General features: G+C 41.9%; 2 long non-coding RNA genes across 6 annotated transcripts in view; one reads left to right on the forward strand and one right to left on the reverse strand.

Moving 5' to 3' along the window:
- LOC310846498 overlaps positions 1-14,894 on the reverse strand; it is a 63,869-nt gene that overhangs the window by 38,755 nt on the left and 10,220 nt on the right. For all 4 annotated transcript variants that reach the window (XR_014565346.1, XR_014565347.1, XR_014565348.1 and 1 more), the window contains 2 exons: positions 11,393-11,560; positions 5,118-5,159 (listed from right to left, as the gene is read on the reverse strand). This is a non-coding gene — a long non-coding RNA (uncharacterized lncRNA). The remainder of the gene's footprint in view (positions 1-5,117; positions 5,160-11,392; positions 11,561-14,894) is intronic.
- LOC310846505 lies at positions 2-14,890 on the forward strand. Of its 2 annotated transcripts, none has more exons than XR_014565360.1 (4): positions 2-2,162; positions 11,219-11,599; positions 12,476-12,601; positions 14,596-14,890. It is a non-coding gene; the product is annotated as an uncharacterized lncRNA (long non-coding RNA). The 2 variants fall into 2 exon arrangements; XR_014565361.1 differs by lacking the exon at positions 2-2,162 and adding an exon at positions 4,154-4,285.

A 14,894-nucleotide genomic window follows, 5' to 3' on the forward strand; every position in this document is an offset into this window, starting at 1 on the left:
CCCTAGTCCATTTCAAAGATTCTGGTAACAGGACCGGACCAAGCCACAGCTTTCCTAGTAAGAAAAGGCAATAATTTGTAACTATTTCACCATTCAGCTTAATTTTAGGTATCAAAAGCACTGCAGACTGAAATCTATTACATAATTTCTGAAGCTGAACCCACAGTTGCTACCTGTCTAATGAATGTACAGTACATGGAACAAAATCAGCCCTGGAGGAATTGTGTGTTTGGTTTTATCAGTGGCCTGCTGTTTTATCTGAATGTATGGGAAAACTCTTGTTGGTTTTGTAAGCAAGAAGCATTACCACGATGAGTTAGCAAGGCAAAACAAAAAAACACTCAGCTCTTTCACCATAGCTCTAATCTTGATTAGCACCTTAACTTTTCTATTTGCTGTGCCTCTGAACTCTGAATGCTGTGCCTTACTGTTTGTTCATACTGCTTAGCTAATTGTCGTACTTTGAAATTCAGGTTAGGAGGATGTAGTGACCCACTTCTAAAGTATACACACAATTCTAGGCAAAATCACAGGTAGTTGCTGCTCTTTAAGTAGTTATAAAAAAATAGGTTCATGTTTTTAACTGTAACCAACGAAGAGAAATTTCCCAAGTTTTCAGGAGCTTTATTCTTTGTCTTAGTTTCAGTGACATAGACAAGCAGAGTGCATACATATACTATCTAGAATTGCTATTAAAATCTCAAAATGACATTCAGTCTTGCACTCCTATAAACTCCTATAAAAGAGGCAACATCTGCATATTCTGCATCTACCATCTGCTCTGTTCTATCTATGCCCCAGCCTAATCTTTAGTAATTACTGTAGCTAACGCTAATGATGCCTAGGAATAAGGCCTTCGACAGTGAAGATTAGAAGCCTGGGCAACTCTTATATAATGCTTCATTTTACGATTGCTTTTTGTGATTCTTCAATCTATGGTCTGTTTTCTCAGTATTTCCATTACTTTAGAGCACTGTAATGAGACTTGTAAAATCTCAGTGTTCAAATTGCCTGGAGAGCGGTGGAGGTGAATAACAAAATACAGCCTCACCAGTCGGAATTGCCCTGGGACATTCAAGAGGACATGAAAATAAACAGTTCCAATAAATATGAATACTTTTTACCTTCATGGACCAATATAAAAAGACAAGGAATTTGCATCATGCAAGTTTTTATCATTATCCCAGTCCACTTATTGTACAATATCTGTAAATTCTAAGAACTAGAATGTATGTAGGTCACCAGTAAAATGTTCCTCTAGGTCCCAAGAGGGAGATACGATTAGGTAGGCAGAACCAAATTTGCTTTGGCTGATGTACATGTATTGATGCTCACAGTAAATTTGGTCAAGATGCACAGCTTTTTGCCCAAATTCTTTCCTGTTATGTAAACACTGGATATATGATTAGAAGTGAACAGGTGCTCCCTTGATATTCCCCTGTTTATCCACACAAAGATGAAAAAGACACCGGAGGGGTGGGGCTGGGAAATTTTAAGCATTACACTGATGCTATTTCTACTTTACACTGTTCTGTCAAAATATAAGGGTCTATGTTTTATGTTCATGTCAGTGATTCATTTAGCCCAGGGCCGCCTATACTGGCAGGCAGCACCTTTCATGGTTTTGAGCAAAAGCCTTTATTGATCTGTTACATGAAGCTGTTTTAGCCAGGCTATGCTAGGAATAGAAAATGAGGCCTTATACACAATCCCAGCACTGGTCCTTTCTCATTGTAAACAGAACATCACTGGTGGTTTCTCCATAGCACTATTCCCCCTCCCCGCAACTAAGTTTAGGGAAAATGTTTGGGTTCTAGATAATAGGAAGAATGCAAAGATATCCATGATAAAGTCCTGTCCTGAAAAAGCAGAAGACATCCTGACCCAAAGACAATCACTTGCAGTCTTTGTATGCTACCTCCTCACCCTCCACCCCCAATGCTCTCATGTTTCTGGTTACTGCTATTGCATGCACTCCATGTTGCACTCTGATGCCATAAAGACAATTGCAGGTACTCAGGCAGCCGAAATTGGCCCACTTCCCAACACAATGCTGATTTATTAAACTGCAATGGCCTTAGGGTGCTTTTGCATTTCCTAGGTACAGGACTAATCAAGCAGCAGCTCAGTGCTTTGGTTGACACGGTAGTATCTGCGATCTGGTAAAAGTCAGAGCATTACATGGATAGGTGAAGCGTAACCACCATAGGTGAACCACTTTGGTAACCACCATAGGTGAAGCATAGTTTCCACCCAGTCCTCCGTGGAAGTGAGCTGGGAGAAGGAGTGCCCTCACCCATAGCTAATCGCCATAGCTGGTTTGTTTTAGTCAATGACAGCTATTTCCTCATCAGGTACCTCTGCTCTGTGCATCACCCTTGCTTACTGCATACCATTGTGGATTGCTCTAGCAGCAGAGTTGGTAAGAGGATGTTTCGTACATTTTGCTGTCAAAATGCTCCCAGTTGCTGTCAAAATGATCCTAGCTCCTACAACCTGCTAAATGCCGCACTGTGAGCAAAGCCCATGCAGGTCTATCTATACAGGTATTTAGAAATGATCATTATTATCCTTTGATTCTTACTCTTGTCATTTAAATTGGTGGAACACTGGCCCTGGAGAGCAACATATGAATAGCTTCCCAGTACTTTCAACAACAGTGTGTGTGATGCGCACATTGTGTAGCAGATATTTATTAGAGGAGTGATATGTTTATATGAACGTGGAGCATAGCTTACAACACTTTTTCAAGTGAAAAAGTAGCAAGCTGTATTAATTAACTCTGATTATTGATATTACTTATAAAACCTGAAGTAGAAGGCCTGTTCACTACCACATGGTGCTGTAGGAACAGAGGGATGTGAAGGGAAAGTCAGAAGGAGTAACATACCTTCTGTTGACAAGGAGAACCCCATCAGAATTAGTGGGTCCTGCCCACAGACTCTATAGCATAGTGCATGCTGACACATGTTATTGGGTAGTACTGTGCCCAAATTGCACATAAACCCGCACTTATAGCTTTTGTTCAGGAAGAATCCAGGACAGGTGCTAATGGTAGTTTTTAACCAACACCTTCCTATCGATATACCTCAGCCACTGCTAAGTGCAAAACAGGGTTGATTCTTACAACTTTGGTAGTATAGTTGTAAGTTTTGCTGAGTGATAAATTATTTATCCAGGTTACGCTTGAATACACATCCAGGTGGAACATCCATACATCCATGAGTCATTTCTGTTAACCTTCAAGAAAATAACTCAGATTGAATTCACATATGCTATTCACTATTACGGGTCATTTGCAGCTAGATATGATTATATGATAGATAATCTAACTATATTTTTCAAATTGTGGCCTGTGAGTGGCATAAGTAAAAAGTACCACGTTGCTTTTGTACGTCTGTAGAATTATGGTTTGTTAACCTCTCACGCCACTCTGTCTGACTATCCTTGGTATTTGAGTGTAAAAATGTTCTGGGTTTTTGTTCCTGCCGAAACTGTGGCTTGAATTGGGCTTTGAACCACGATTTCTTAGTTGTGGGGTATCTCTTGAGCTCATGCTTTAAAATACTTGCCAGAGTACTTTTGTATTTATTTTTGTGAATAAAATGTTTACTGTTGAGGTTGTATTTTAATAACATCCTTGTACTCTTCTGTGTGTGGAATCTTTGTTTAACTTTTGGGACGCAAAGTGTCTGGAGAGTTGCAAAACGGAGCCCAGTGAAGAAATTCAGTGACCACAATATGGGGCAAGAGCAGTGATGCCCAAGCGTGCAGCAATTAGAAGGTTTCAAGCGGCTACATATTTACGATCTTATGTATTTACATATTTTTGTATTTTGTAAATATGTATTTACATATTTTTGCCACATGTCACTTGCCTTTCGGTGAACCCCACATCCACCAACAGCACAATGGTGACATTCCCAATACACTTATAGTAGTTGATCAGACATTTCTAAGACAGGACGTTTGCTGCATAGTATCAGATTCTAATGCTTCTGCTACCCAGTGGCACCCAGTGGCAGCAGAGAGCAACAGCTATAGAATGCAACTGACTAAAGACATTGGGAGCAATCCAGAGAACATTTACCTTCTTAAATGCCACTGAAATCCTCAACTCTTTGAATTGATGGGGAACCTCAGATCTGGGTGCCAAGTTGGCCCTCTGATCCTCTCCATCTTACCTTCAGAACTCGTGCCAGGCTACATTCATTTTCATGCATCCTTTTGGGGTGTTTGTGTCTGGCTGGCATGTCGCCCATAATTCTGATAATGCTTTACAGAGGTGGGTATGTGAGTGTGTGTAGAAATTAGCGTACTTTGCCAAGCTAAAATTCACATTACTTGCTCTATCCACTTTCTCTCTCTCACCACTGGCATGTACCTGCCCCCCACCCCTGCCATATTGCCCAGAAATCAACAAAAATACTGGCTGGAAAATGCTTCCCTATCCCTCCACTAGAGCTGTTAATTGAGTGCATAAGGCCCCTTGATTTGAGATAAATTCATATGCACCTGTTTTTCATTAGCTCTAGCCTCTTTTCCAACACCATAAGGTAAATGCAAGCTCAGAATGCATTAGGGTTATATTCCAGCAATTATACGTGTTCTTTAATTAAAGGTGTGTTCCCAAAAGGAGAGGAACAGCTTCAGCCTCTTTTAGAGCTCGCAAAAGCCAGGTGATCAGGTGAAGTCTTTCCTTACTCAGGCAGAGTTGTGGCATGAGAAGCTGCACACCTGAGAAATGTGAACCTCTTTTTAGTGCCCTAGTTTAAAAACAACAACACAAAAAACAGAAACAGAAAGGCTACCTCTTTTCAAACAATGTCACTTAGCAGCTTAGCTTTAAAGGTTAAAATACCATCCAAATATCTGCAGAAAGAGTGGGTGGTTCATCCTGCCTTGACAGCAAAACTCCCACCCATGGTTCCAGCTCTCAGTTGAGAGAAAGATGATGACAAATTTAACAATCTGAGTGCTTTTGTTTTATAGCAGCAAACCCATTCTCTGTATAACGAATTACAAGAAAACTTCAGCACTTTTCGAATGCATGGAAAAGCAAATAAAAAGCCAAACTGAAATGGTTAACAATGATTTAAAATGGATGTTCAGATTACCTTTTGAAGAAGGCAGAGTCTTCTTTCCTTAACGCTTGAGTCCTGCAAATAATGACAAGTAGGCCTGTCAGTCAACAAAGGTACCCGTGGGATTTTCTGCCTCAGGTGCTAAAATAACATGGCTGTTGTTATTGTGCCCACTGGCTTGCAGGGGAGGGATTTCCACTTGCTTTTCCTCCTTAGGTAATCACACATATACAGTGGTGCCTCGCTAGGCGAAATTAATCCGTTCCGCGATTCTCTTCGTCTAGCGGTTTTTTCGTCTTGCGAAGCAAGCCCATTGACAGCTTAGCGGATTAGTGCTAGAGCTGTCAAGCGGCTTCCAGCGATCAGCTGTTAAGCGGCTTATCAGCGGAACAGCTGATAAGCGGCTTAGCGGCTTAGGAAAAGGGCAAAAAAAGCAAAAAAAAAACCGCTGGGGGACGCAAGATTTTTTCGTCTTGTGAAGCAACCCCATAGGGAAATTCGTTTTGCGAAGCGCCTCCAAAACAGAAAAACCCTTTCGTCTAGCGGGTTTTTCGTCTTGCGAGGCGTTCGTCTTGCGGGGCACCACTGTATGTTTGGTGACTGCAGCGTTTAGTGGTGGGCTGCATATACAACACTACCAGCACAAATAAAACCCCACAAACAGCCCTTTGGGCGAACTCTCAGGCAGATCACTTTTCAGCAGAAGGTTCACACACATTTAGCTACTTAACGAGGAAGTGATGAGACATTTAGTGATGTACACACATCTATTAAGATCAATGTACCTGACAATATGCTAAGAGGTACTACTAAGCATTAAAATCAATATGTGTGCAGTTTGTCCAGAGCCACTAATTGTTCCACTCAGTTGTGTGCAACTAGAGCTGGATGAGACTCAGGGTCCCAAATCCTGATTTCATAAACAACTGTTTTCACCCAAATCTATAAGCATAAAAATAAAGGACAACCAATTTTCTTTCCAGACTGATTCTTTGCATCTAATCCCGCCCCCTCAAAGAAGTTTCTATTTGTGTAAAAACTATGGTTATCAGGATGAAACTTGTGTGCTGCCGCCAACATGATCAACTTTTGCAGGTCGTGCTGCTATAGTTGTGCCACTAAGTAGTTCAGGGTCAGGACCTCCCTCACTGGCACACCATGTGTTCATGCATTTTGTCTTCCGCAGCTCAAAATAGCAGAGGCCAAAAGCATTAACAGAGCCATCAGTGTTATTTATCCAAGAAATGGCTTCAAAAAGAGTGGTCTAATGTTGATTGCTTTCTGTGAAGGACATTTCAGGATTTTTATTCTGATGCTTCATTTGCACCCTTTTGGTACCTTTTCTGCACCCACAGCTGGAAAGAGCTTATTGGGTAGAGAACATTTGTGCCCTCACCCTCAGGGCCATGCAAAGCTGGTAACAGGCCCAGGCCAGATGGGAAATAAAGGCCCCATTTCTGCTTTTACTTATCTATATTTTATCTTGTATTAATGTTTTATGTATCTTCTTTAAAATATTAATATGTTGTGTTAAAAGATTCCCCCTTGACTCTCTTTACAATATCCTACCAAAGGGACTCAGAGTAGGCCTCCTGAAAATCATAGGCCCATGCCAATTGGCTCCCCTACCCGCTGCCTCTGTTTGGGCCTGCTCACCCCCATGCCCTTTCAAAAGGCTTCACTGGGTTTTGTTTCAGGCACCATGCAAAACCTGATACTATATTTGGGGGGTCAGAAACAGCGAAATCTCACCAGCTTAGTTAGATAGACTAGCTGGCATGGTTACTTCAACCACCCCTTGCTACAATATATGCTTTTAACTCTCTTTATGCATAATTAGTAAAACTGACAGGTGACAGAACTCAGGTTTGCTTGGTCATTACACAGTCTGTCATGTACTCACAAGAAGGAAGGTTTTCCGGTTCATTCAATAGTGAGGAAAAACAATATGAACATGACTCTGTATTTTTCCCTCATATGTTTTGAAGCTAAGCCCTGGACATTGAAAACAATTTCTGAGAATTAGCCCCTTGGCTCAAGGCTAAGCCATGTTTTTTTTTCTTGGTAAGACACTGAAATGAATTTACACTTGAAGTGACTCATTACATTCAAAACTGAAATGCAGTTATGAAGTAGGGATGAAGTAAAAGATTAGCACCTTGATGGGAGATTCTGGTTTGGAAGTATCTTAATTTCCCGGAGCTTTGTTATGAATGCAAGGTTTTACATGAGCAGCAGGTATAAGTCTTCTATTGTTTGTCCATGTGCAAATACAGCAAGGGGCACACTTATGTGTGTGTGTGTGTGTGTGTGTGTGCACCCTCCTCCCTAAACATGATGTAACATGACTACATCCCCAAAGGCGTACTCCTCCATTGTCTCCCAAGACAGACAGATGCCACCAACAACCAGGGCAAGTTTGTATGTATATTATGGACAATTCCTGTGATTGTTTCATGCCTTTCTTGAACTGGAAGGATTTCAGCAATCTATGTACATGTCTCTCCCCCACCCACCATCACAATGCACACTTCGTGGTGGTGTGGCACATGGTTTCTCTGTCCTTGCATACACACAGACCATGAACTGCCTTGAAGGCCTATTGACCCAGTTGGGTTGTCCTGGGATGCTAACCTCCAAGCTCATTAAAAACCTCTGGCTTCCTTACATATTTCAGGAGCAAATATATGTTTCAAAGGAGCCAAGATCAGTGGTTCTTGACTCTTTATCAATTCTTGGCACAAAGAATAATAATAAAGATCTTTCAAACCATAACATAGTGGTTAGTTTTAGAGGGCAAAGTTCACAGAGACTTGCAAACGACCCGACATGGTGAAAAGGGGTGTGTGCCAAAGATAATTTTCAGACATTACAGAAGCAATGCCAGCTAGATGTGCAGTTTCTCATACACAAACCAGCAGTGCCTATTTGTAAGATCTGAAGTGAAACTTGCAGGAAGATACGACTGCTGTAGATGTGCGTCTTCTGCCATGCTAAGAGACAAAATACCTGCACTTGAGCTCTATTGGGCTCATTTGCGCTGAATGAGATCATTTGAATGTTAGAGAAAAACACCACCCAGTTGTATTTTACATCTCCAGACACTCTTTCCAGTGATCCGCTTACATGTCAAGAGGCCACATGTGAAGACCTTACTGTGAAAGTCAGCCTCCTGCCAGATTCAGTACATTCTCTGAACCTTTTATTGAAAGATTCGGGACAGACAAATCCATGGCTTTGTTCTATCTCCATTCTCGAAGATACGCTTCTGAATACCAGTGGCTGGAAGCCTCAGGACAGTGCTGTTGAATTCAGGTCCTGCTTCCTGGATTCCCATAGGTGTCTGGTTGGCCACTGTGAGAACAGGATGCTGGACTAAGATGGGCCACTGGGCTGATCCAGCAGGCTCTTCTTATATTCTGAATGTCATCCAGATTTAGTGCACAGTTAAACCATAGAATTCACTGCCACAAGATGCAGTGAGAGCCACCAACTTAAATGGCTTTTAGAAGAGCTTAGATAAATTCATAGAGGATAAAGAAATCAGTGACTGCAATAGTTATATAATGTCTCTGAGGCAGTGGGCCTCTGAATACCAGTTGCAGGGAAATGCAAACAACAGAGGGCTTTTGCATTCATGCCCTGTTTGTGGGCTTCCCATAGCCTTTCCCACTTGGCCACAACGGAAACAGAATTCTGGAATAATTGGACCATTGTTCTGATCCAACAGGGATCCTGTAGTCTTATGTTCAACTACATAGGCTACAAAAAGTACTTAGTTGATAGTGTGTATTTTAACTTTCTCTTCTGGCATGTGTGCTGTTCCTTTGGCCATTCCTTGCTCCCACTCTCCCCCCCCCCCAAGTTCTTTAAGGAAGTGGTGACATTTCTGTAATGGCATAGCTCATACTAACAGCAGATATTAGATACAGTGCTCAGGACAAAAAGCAAAATGTGCTTTATCTCTCAGCGGGAGCTTTACATTCTTTTTAAAAAGAATACCTTGGCCAAATGATATAAGGCTTCCTTCCAATACAAAAGTCACTTAAGAATTTTTTTTAATCTGAAGTAGCATTTATCTTGCCTCTGAATTTCAAACTAAAAAGCTTCTCTCCCCCTCCCTGCTATGCTCAAAGGCTTATGCTGCAGTAGCCTGCCATCTTGTGGACTCTAAAGCAAGTTTGAATTTCTACTTGCCTTCAGTTAGTAAGGAAACTCATTATATTTAGATGATAATGGAAACAACTTCAGTTTTTTAAATAATGCACAGGAAAAACAGAATTAATGTTTGTGTGAAACTACAGTATGTGCACTGGCTGATTAAGGCTGCAATCCTGTACCCACTTACCTGGATAAGCCCCATGAACTCCATGAACTTATTTCTGCATTGACATGTATTGGACTGCAGTGTTGGGCATCCCTATTAGTGAGTTGTAGACTACAGCAGGGAACTTGCATATCATAATATTCCTTCAAACACACCAATGGTATATATTTTTAAATCCCTAAACACACACAAAGATAAAGGTTTTAGCCCAGCTGGTTTTCTATTTAAAGGATTGTTTTTGTGGGGGGTGGGGGGGAATGTCCCACAGAACTGGTACAGTTGAGACACAGGTTTACAACTGGGAGAAAACAAGGCTTTAATTTTCTAAAGAACATAAATATCTTAAGGCACAATACTATGCATGTTTACTCAGAATTCAATGTGGCTTACTCCCAAAATATAGGATTATACCTTTAATAGTCTGTTTTCAAGAAAAAGTTACCTTCCATAGAGATTACAGTTTGTCTTCCTTCCTTCGTTGTTTGTTTGTTTGTTTGTTTGTTTTGTAGGCGGTATCCCTTAGGGCTATAGTGCTGAGCATTCATAGTTGGAAGTAAGTAGTTTTTAAAATCATGCAGTTTGCTTAAAGAGTATGCATTGTCAGAACAGGTCTACTAGCCTGTGACGTTTTATGGAACTATTCATAATATTTTCAAGTATGCTTTTGTAAGCAAATTGTAAGCAAAACCGGTATACTATAATTAGGTCACATACATATACAGTAAAGTATATGCCTAACCAGCTAAAATCAGTAGGCTGGCAAGCTTGAGTCGGTACTAAATGTTCATATTTAAACTTTTATTTACTCCAGTGGAAAGTTGCATACATGCACAGGGTGGCCACATGCATATCCCCCAAACATCCAATTTTAAGTGAGACACCCCAGAATTACAGAAGCCATCCTGACTTCCGATTCTATCCCAGAATGTCCTGCTTTTGGTCCAACGCTCTCGCTTGAGTGATCTGGCTCCTGCAAGAGCTCAGGGACAAAAAACAAGCATCCCTATTTTGATAAGTTGGAGGATATGTACATGTATCACAAAAAAGGGGAAAGGAATGGAAAACACCACCCACAAAAGGTCAAAAGATGCATACATGAACAGCATAAAGGGGCACAAATAACGAGAGATTTCATCCCAGGCCTGCTTAAGCAATATGTAATAAACTCTATCTGGCATTTCATATTTATGTGGTTAAGTAGAGCTCACATAAAATGTGTGCATGAATATAATACAGAGAAGGAGACTTCAGAGGGAGGAAGAGAGCAATTATTATAAAATGATACTTCATGTAGGTTCCCTTCATTAAAATAGTGTTAGGATGAGATAGGAAGCTTGTTGCAAGTAGTTGGAGTATCAAACTTCAAACTGGGTGAACCTGGACTACCTCATCTAAATAGAAGGCGAGCAGAGAACCCTCACATAATATTCATCCATCACCATCACCTCTGCTATTATTATTATTATAGCTCCCAAAGTTTATTAAGAACATAGAAAATTGCCTTATACTGAGTCAGATCTATCTCATTGTTGCTGACACTGATTGGCAGCAGCTCTCCAGGGTTTCAGTCAGGGGACATTTCCAGCCCACATACCAAGAACGCGGCAGCATTTCTTGAACAATCAGCCCTGTGAAGTCTCAGCCTAGATTAGTAATTTGTTTTGTAACCCACTCATATATGCCTCAAAATGTAAGAAGGCTTAGTATCAACACTTACCCAGCCTCCTCCTCTGCGTCAACTGCTGAAAGCAGCTCCTCGGGAAACCTTGATCTGCCTGACTCATTAACCTGCTTTTAATTTCCATAGGAAGACACTATTGCGAAAGACCAGCCCAGATCAAATACTCCACTATTCAGAAGGCATCAAAATGTCTTTGTGATGAGTGATACTTAGGAAGATGCTTTATGCTGAGTCACATCACTGGTCCATCTACCTCAGTACTGTGCATGTTGACTAACAGGACTCTTGACTGGAACATACCTGGACATGATGGGGATTAAACTTAGGACTTTTTGCATGCAAAGTACATGCACTACTGCTTGAAGGCAGAGAGGCTGAAGGCTCAATTTTGCTAGACGTTCGTTCTTGATAGCAACCCCTGTGGTGAAGAGCCTGGTTCATCTTTCAAGTATGAAAGACAGAAGGGCTCTGTAAGAGAGAGGAGGAGGAGGCAGAACAAAATTACCGGTGAATGTCTTACGTACTTGTTGCGAGAGTCAGTGTGCCTTGATGTTATGATTCATCTCAAATTATAAAGTGACTATTGCTCAGTAACACAAGCCAAGGTTCTCAAAGTGAATGGCTCTATATGGCCAGCATAGGCCACTTCTTGATACCTGCCATGAATCCGAGTGCCCATGACTCACTATGTGAAGGCTCCTTAATAAATAACTTGATGTGTCTGCACAGTTCCTTGAGGGAAAGGGAGATTTATGCTCTAATTTTCCCACTGCATTGTGACAAGGGCAGCTTCCATGGGGTTCAGTCTGCTCTGGCAATATTGGCAGTGGAAGTAACAAGATCAGCCATCCAACCCATGTGATTCACGGATGAGACCACATCATGTATTTGTTTGAACATAATGCTAAACCACAATTTAGTGTAGTGGTGCAGAACCTCTGGCCTAATCAGGCCTGCAAATCCATTTTTAGCAAGCCATACCCACATGATTTCAGACATGGGAAAGTTCAAGGCAGGGTGGCTGTAAAAAGGAAGAATCAGAAGTGTACTCTAAGGGCTCATGCAGACTTCCTTTTGCGACATGCTTTCCAGGAACAGGCCCGTGCTTTAAGGCTCCATGTCTGAGCAGTTTTTGTTTCTCATCCTAGTGCTTTCCCTGGAAAAACCCACATTTTACCACTGAATCAGAGCAAATGGCAATCCTTGGAAAACCCGACTGCGCTTGGCTCCAATTCAATGGTAAAACACAGGCTTTCCTGGGGAAAGTGTCATGACAAAAAACAAGAAAGAAAACTCTCAGACACGGAGCTTGAAAACGTGGACCTGTGCCTAGAAACACAGCACGAAAGGAAGTCTAGATGAGCCCATAATCTTCCTTTGCAGGCAAAATCCAAATGCATCCGTTTTTGTATACCACCCTGAACAACTTGGAGAGAAACCTTGAGTCCTTCCTTTGCAGCCACAAATTGAAGTTACAACCAGATGATGCCGGATGAACTGGGAACCAAGGTATACCTTAAATCCAAATGATCCAATTCAAACCAGTTATCCTAATAGCATAATGACTTCCGATAACAATGCTGAATGTGGAGCGTAATGCTATAATGGATTCAATTTGTTGCTCACCCTTCCCCTCGCCCCACTTAAAGAGCCATGGGTGCTTTGGAAGCAATTTCCTACCTTCTTTTTAATCTAAGCAGTTACATAATGGTTTAAATTGTCAACTGCTTCTTTAAAAATATGTGGGGGCCTATAAGCAATTGCTGAAGGAGAGATTTGTCCCTCTGCTAAATCCATCTTCCCATTCAGTGGTTGGCTCAGAGTTGGAGTTCCCTCACAACCTACAGGGCATGAAGAGACCACTTTTGTACAAGTGCAAGAATTAAGGGTACGATACTCTTCTCAAATAAGAAAATATTTTAAAATAAAGGAGGAAATTCAACACTGTGCTATGTTAAACGTTCCATCAGTAAGACTTTTTCAACTTGCCAGATTGAATAATTCCTTCTCTCCTGCCCCATGTGCTGTTCTGGAGGTTCTCCTGAACCCCCTCAAACCAATTTGGGGGGCCAGGGGATGGGAAAGGAGGTGAGGAAGTCCCACTGTGCAACAGGGAGTCCTTGCACAGGGCATCTACTGAAGTGAATCCCGCCCTCAGTTTTTTTTAGTGCAGTACTAGCTTGGACTAGCTCAGTAGCAGCTCCTCAATGTGGCCAGCAGGTTTGGAATTAAAACAAGTACAGTGGTACCTCGGGTCACATACGCTTCAGGTTACAGACTCCACTAACTCTGAAATAGTACCTTGGGTTAAGAACTTTGCTTCAGGATGAGAACAGAAATCGTGCTCCAGCGGCGCGGCGGCAGCAGGAGGCCCTATTAGCTAAAGTGGTGCTTCAGGTTAAGAACAGTTTCAGGTTAAGAACAGACCTCCGGAACGAATTAAGTACTTAACCCGAGGTACCACTGTATGGGAGAACGTGAAGTACTGTCTATCCCTTCTTCCCCCTTGCTTTTCTGCTGTTGTTGCCCCAACCCAGGACAAAAGGGGATTCTGGTCAGAATTCCCATCCATTCCACCCTTCCAGTAATGCCAATAGCAGCAGAGTTCAAAAGACCCTTCCTCTCTCTATCTCCTCCATTTGTTTATGTGCCCAAGAGAGCAGAGAATGAAATCTGCACCCCACATTAAATGTGAAGAGTTAATAGGGGTTGGTGCTGCCAGGGAGGTGGGAAAATGGAGGGCTATGGATCACCACCACAACAGTTCGGAACAAAACGTAACACTTTTGAGGCACTGAAACAAAGATTCTAAATTGCTAATGCGGCCCAAAGGAAGGCATGAAGCTTCTTTAAGTAAAGAAGAGCAACACTGTCATCCCCTTTCTATTGTGCCCTACTCTGTGGTGCTGTTGAGTAATTTGTAGGCCCAGACTTTACAGCCGTCCCTGTGTTTTACTTCACTTCCATCAGAATGGGGGTTCAGTAGGCCCTGTTGCATTTGCTGTTGATTCTGCTGTGTGAGTCCCTTGACTTCTGCTCCAGAGTGCTGTCCTGACAGCACCATTGACTCAAATTACTAGCTCTTCACCGCTGAGCTTGAAATAGGAGCTTGCTGCTTTCTCTTCTCTCTCTCTTTTTTTCTGCCCAAATCCAAACAGCGGGCTTTCAGTCAGAACAGTTTCCTTCCCTACAACATTGGGCCTACCATGTGGTCACTCCCCTCCACTGCTAGAACTCTTACATGTACCACCATGGCTACACACACTACACATTTAAAGCACACAAGCAGCCTACTGGAGTCCTGGGAACTGGAAATTATAGCTGGGTTATTATTATTATTGAAAAAGGGTGAAGGATTTTGAGTGTGGATGGGGACCCTATGTGACCCCACAGATTCCCTCGGTTTTGCACCCTCAGCAACCACGCACACCCTCCGAAGGTTACAAATATATGTAATATATCCTGCTTTGCTAGCACAGTCTCTGACAACTAACATTTTTCAGACTTCATCAATGGCAGGAGCCTGTCTAAAAGAACATTATGAAAAACCCTTGAAGCTATCCTGGTCCAAACATCTGTTCTTGCAAGGTTGCATTAGCAGGGCCATAACTGCATTAGAGTGGAGCTACAAATTCAATACAGTTGGAGATAATGGTGGTATAAGTGTTTCTTCATAGATGATAGTCTAGTGGAGGCGAAATCCGGGAATCAACAGTTTTAAAAAACACAAAAAGCCAGGCTACTGTCAATGCCTTTAATGCACAAGGCACCAAAAGTATTGCAGAAACAATAAAAAGTCCTG

Source organism: Podarcis gaigeae (genome assembly GCF_964106915.1).
Source record: "Podarcis gaigeae genome assembly, chromosome: 6".
Classification (NCBI taxonomy): Eukaryota; Metazoa; Chordata; class Lepidosauria; order Squamata; family Lacertidae; genus Podarcis; species Podarcis gaigeae.